Below are 6,000 nucleotides of genomic sequence, written 5' to 3'. Positions count from 1 at the left end.
GGTGCGTGATGACGTAGGACGCACAGAAGATGGGAGTGTGTGTACCCTGAGTTTGGTCTCTCAGGCTCCATAAAAAGTACACACAATATATATATATATATATGTATATATATTTTTATTTATTTGTTTTACCTTACCGAGCTGACTTCAATCTCACGTAATGGTAACCATAATCAGAATCACACATACAAGGATTTTGACTCCAGTTTTATGTTGCTCTCCATGTACAAACACAGAGTAAACATAAATAAAAATAGATATAAACTACTATCCACAGTTATACATTATACATATTATATATAAACTAACACTAACAAAAAACAATAACATTTGTAAACAGAAGACATTAGTGCAAAGGAAGCTGAAATAAAAACATGCAGGTTTCTTTATGTGCATGCAGTAGGTGGATATGACAGTATATACAGTATATGCAGTATGCACAGCACAGGTAGATGTATTTTATTGATTGTATTTTTTGTTTTTTAAAAGGAAGTCCAACAATGGAAAAATAAATAATAAATAGTTTACAGGTGCAGTAGATGAGTCCCAGGATTATTATACAGGGATAAATAGGCTAATAGAGATTGTTAGGTGTGTATATTAAGATTTGGCCCCCAATTAGGAGGAACTATGTTTTTATGTGTGAAATCTCTTAAAATGTTAAATGTTAAAAATCCCAGATTCTTTGCTTGATTAATTAATGTTGATCATTTTGACATGAACACGCAGGTTTAAATCTTTTTTTCCCCACATTAATGTACAATTCAACATCATTCAAAACACTCTCTTTCTGTCTTCAGTCTATGAACTTTGCATTTGGACAATAAAAGAAGGTGGGAAAAGTAGCAACCGGAAGTTAAAAAAACATTGCTTTGTTGAGCCACTAGGTGGCGCCACACTGTCACAATGGTCTCACGCCCAGTAAATTGACATCCTGTGTAGAGCTACTTCCTGTGAGAACAGCTTAAGGTGGATGATTATTCATTGCCTTGTAGGGACAGCTGTAGGAGACTGGGATTGTATTGATACTCAAATGTCTCTCTCATCTCAGAAAAAGCTAAACCACCATGTGTTGTGTTGGGGACTACTGCTGCAGTTTAATTGTTGTTCACTGACCAGTACAACAGGAGAGTGTATTAATGTGTATTGCATTTCATTACTTTTCTGTATTTATTCTGTTACAGTGCTTTAGTCAAACAGTGTTTTGCCTTGTGAAGTGTTTTTTGACAATTAGGGATGGGGTCAATACCAAGTAAAATGATGCTTGTATCTTTTTTCAGCATGGATTTCCAGTGGTTTATTCTATTTTACCTGGTCTCAACACTTCATTATTACAGTTTGCATTATAATAATAATAATTTGTTAGTTATAAATGCTGAAACTTACAGATCTACACACTTGCACACACATATAGACTCAATATTTATACCATCTTAATGAATTTGAGGCAATCTTGAGTCCTAGAGAGACAACAGTCCCAAATGAGCTCAGTAAGGTATTACACTACAGGGAAATGCAGGTGCTCTTCACCCCATACACATCAGTGCTATAAACCATGCGTCTGTTTGTTGTCCTGTTTCACTCCTTTCTCTCCGAATGCATCACTCCAGTTTGGTTTATGATCAGTGCAGTTGATTGTTGTCTTTGTGGCTCGTCATATACAGGAACACTTAAACAAACCCTTAGTCTATGGGCTTGTATACCCTGGCCTCTTCTCCTGCGTGTCTCCAAACATCCATTGCTATGGGAGACGTGTCTGCTGGGATAAAACATGCTGTGAGATGTCACCATAGTGATGGCGTGAGACAGAGGCCGGGGGGAGGAGAAGGTGCAGACTCAACTGAGAGAAGAAAAGAGAATTGGCAGATGAGTGCATTTCTTTTATTCTGCTGAACACTGTATTGCTATTCAAGTTTTTTCTCAAACCAAGTATAAAAAACTATCAACAGAATGTTAGTAGTGCTAATTTACTTTTTTTTATAACAATATTCTTCAATTATGTTGTGTTGTTGTTGTTGTTGTTGTTGTTGTTTGTTATGTTCTTAAATGGTGAAATAATTTGAAATATTGCCTTTATTTCTTAATTCAAGTTATTTCAAGTGATTTTTTATAAGCAGCAAGTTGGAAAATTGCACCACAGTGGCTGATTAATGTTAAAAAAGATCATAGTCACAACATACAGTTTTCCCATTTCCATCTAACACTTCTATTTATCCAGGAAAGAGGCTAGCTAGTTTACATATACTCCTCCTCAGTACAAAAACAACCTGATTTTCAACAAACATTGGTCAAATGAGATATGAAATGACAAAAATGATCTGTTCTTGACTGCGAAGACTCAATATGGACCTAAATCATTATCAACATAGTGACAGCTTTGAGTTAAGGTTGTGCTCCCATTTGAGTTAAAAAGGGACAGATTGTGCTGACCTTGCATCCCTGAGTACTGTGTTTTTACTCCTTTAGTGTGTAATGAAGCTGAGTGTCCAGACAGTTACCACCAGCTCTTCTTCATGCTACACAGAGCACGGCAAATAACAAAGTCTTTGTTCTCAATCTGCTCTTTTCAAAGTTCCTGCACATGCACACATACATGCAAGTTAGCGAAGTTTGTGGTTGTTTATTAACTTAAAGAGAAACATCTGGAACGATTTTTTCAAGTTTCTGGAAATCTTGTTGATGCTTTCCTGTTTGGTATATTGTATATTCTGAAAATAATATGTGTCAACAGAATAAAACAAAGAAGGAAAGGTATAGACAAATTTTAATGACCAGAATACATAATAAACCACTGAGCTACACTATGAAATCATAAACTGTGTTTCAGCTGACACTGTCACATAAACCAAAATGTTATTTAGTGTAAGATTAGCGGCTGTCACCAGTAGTGAAACGTAACTGAATATATTTACTCAAGTACTGTACTTTTAGTAGAGTTTTGAAGTACGATTTGTCTACGAGTATTTTCACTTTCTGCTGCTTTATACTTTATACAATTTAGAGTCAAATATTGAACATTTTTCTCCACTATTCCCTCCACTCATACCATTTTTGTTAACTTTAGTTAAGAGTTACTTTGCATATTAAGATGAATATATTTTCTAATATATATAAAATATGTATAAAGTAATTAAAATCAGCCTCTCCAAAATTCAATAATATAATACTTTAGGTACTTTGAGTTTAGTTTCATGGCAATACTTATACTTTACTTAAGTTATATTTTGAATAAATAACTACTTTTAAGTGGAGGAGTATTTGTACACTGTATTGCTACTTTTACTTTAATAAAAGATCTGAGTAGTTCTTTCACTGCTGGCTGTCACATGAAAATGAACATGTTGGTTTGTTAAGGCCATGACATACATGTGTAACAACCTTTGTGTGTTCGTCCTATAAACATTCAGAATCTTTCGGGCAAAAGTGAAGACCATGATTCAACGGGAGTATCAACTGGGGCATTTCAACCCACAGCTGTCATTTCAATTTCATGCAGAACCACCTGCCATGAATCAAATATCTGCTAATTTACAATACAAGAGAACTTAACTTCTGCTTTACTGACACTTCTGCTTTTACTGTGACATTTTGTAAATATGCAGGAGGTTTAAAAAAGGCCGTAACAATAAGTTTTGGCCTAACAGTTTCAACAAACTGCAATCGTTTCCACATTTATAAGTCAAAGGCACTTTTTCTTTGTATACTGAGACACTTTCCTGGAAATATTTTTCTCCTACAGGATTTGTCGTCAGTATCCTGATAAATCAGAATCTGTATTTCATAGTTCATGCGCCTTGTGACATAAATGGCGATACTAAAATATTTCCATCCAATTAGTCGCTATTTTAGTCTTTCACAACAGCTCCAATTTATCTGTGTTTAGATATTTTAATAATTTGACAACTCATTAAATCATAAAACACACACAGAAGAGCTGCCTGATAAAAGCTGCAGAATTATCAGGATACTCTAGGAGAGGACAGGAATGTTCTCACAGTGTCAGAAGTCAGAAAACAGAAGTCAGTGCACAACAACCACACTCTGTTCATACTGTATAACCTTTACAGTCCTTCCAGACAGCATCTAGGATCATAGTGCCAAAGTCTCATCTATCTATACCAGTGGTTTTCAAACTTTTAGGGTAAGACAAAATCTCAAGGCACACCAATATTCATATCTGTGCAAAATAGCTCCTCTATCACTTCTTATCACTCTTATCACTCTTATCACTCTTATCACTCTGTAAACATTCATTTTTATTAACTAATGCCAGATAGAATTGAACAAACTCACATTCAGGAAATATTTATTAACAAAATAATTTAAGAATTAATTTAATACTTTGTAAAATTGCATTAAAGCATAAATACTGCCATTTAAATCTTGCAGGTCACAAAATAAAAAATGAGTTTTAACTAAGTTCATACAAAGTACTGATATAGTAAATAAAAAATGAAATCATAACTATTTGTATAATTCCGTTGATATAATATGTTGAATGGTTGTCTAAAAATCCCACTGCACACCTCAACCTACCTCACGGTGTCAGTGGTTTGGGAACTACTGATCTATTACCACCGGCAGAACAATCACAGCACACAGCAGAGGACACGCTCAGAAATCGTTATGGTTCCCTTTCTTATTCAACATTTGTTATCTGTGGAAGCTCAGTTCGCACTCATGTTTTTGGCTCCGGTGCTGGAAATATATGCCTGATACTTACTGACTACTCTAAAATAATTATCTATATGAATTACTGAAAGTTTGACTCCGATAGATCACGGCCTAAATTCAGAGTATGACCTGTATGATTTTTAGAGTGGTTTAAAATGTAATGAGATAATAATGTGTTTAAAACATAACATAGTTATTGACACCTGCTGAAGTGTTTGCAAGAGATAGTTTATCTACTTTACACAACTTTACAGTCCATCAGTCAGTGAGGTTAAAAAAATCAGTGATAACCTGGGCTTTCTCGTGTCTGTATCAGGTACCTGTTGGACTTTGATTCGGTCATCATCTTGTTTATGAGAAGTCTGCTACTTGTCAACCCCACATGTTCATGCAGGAAACAGAAGTTGACATTCAAATGTGCGATCAGTGACATATGTGAAGTCTGAAAGAACAATGGGCTGTATTCTCTGTACGGCTGGTCAACACTGCTTTGACCTTCTCTTTTTTTTGGCCAGTCATGCTACTGTAGTTCTCACTTTGTTCACTTCAGTCAACATCATCTGCACACTCATTTAAATGTTTTTCTTTCTTTCTTTCTTTATATTTTATTTATTTTTTAGTCTCCTACATACATTAAAGGTACCCTATGGAGTTTGTACTATTGTACTATTAGCGCTATGGAGCAATATTCTTACAAGTGGTTCACCGTTTTGTTTATATCAAGCGTACATTAATTTAGCTTACTAACTTGCTTGCGATCATTGAAACATACAGTATCTGTTAGCACAGTCAAACACGCTGACACTACTGATTTCATGTTTTCTTTTCTTTTTTTTAATTAATCTATATTTTTTCAAACCATTGTGAAAAATGCCCATCCCAGAGCTCAGGGGGACATCTTCAGAGTACTTGTTCCACCAATAGCCCAAAACCAGCGGTGTAACATACATTTACTCAAGTACTACATGTAACAACACCTCAATTCTGCTAGCTCGCTCCTTCTCAGCAAATCCATCAGAGATCTCTACTTCAAATGGAGTGAATGACAGACTGACCACAGCGGTGCAGCAGGAACAGGGAGCTGGTAGTCAGTGCTAATGAGCAGCTGCTGTCAGACTCTGTATGTAAAAGTTTCTGTGTGGTACCTGTGTTGTAGCTCAGCTGGTGGCTCAGAGAGGCTAACTCTCTGGTATGTGTGTGTTTGTGGGGGGAGTTATTGTGTGGGATCAAGGTAAAGATTGCAGTGTTGCTTCTACAGCCGTCAAGTCAGAACCACTGCTCCAAAATAGAAAAATACTAAGTAGAGGCAAATATGGCATAAACTCC

The sequence above is a fragment of the Dicentrarchus labrax genome, unplaced genomic scaffold, assembly GCF_905237075.1.
Source record: "Dicentrarchus labrax unplaced genomic scaffold, dlabrax2021, whole genome shotgun sequence".
In the NCBI taxonomy this organism is placed as follows: domain Eukaryota; kingdom Metazoa; phylum Chordata; class Actinopteri; family Moronidae; genus Dicentrarchus; species Dicentrarchus labrax.
Note: the sequence above shows the minus strand (reverse complement) of the source record.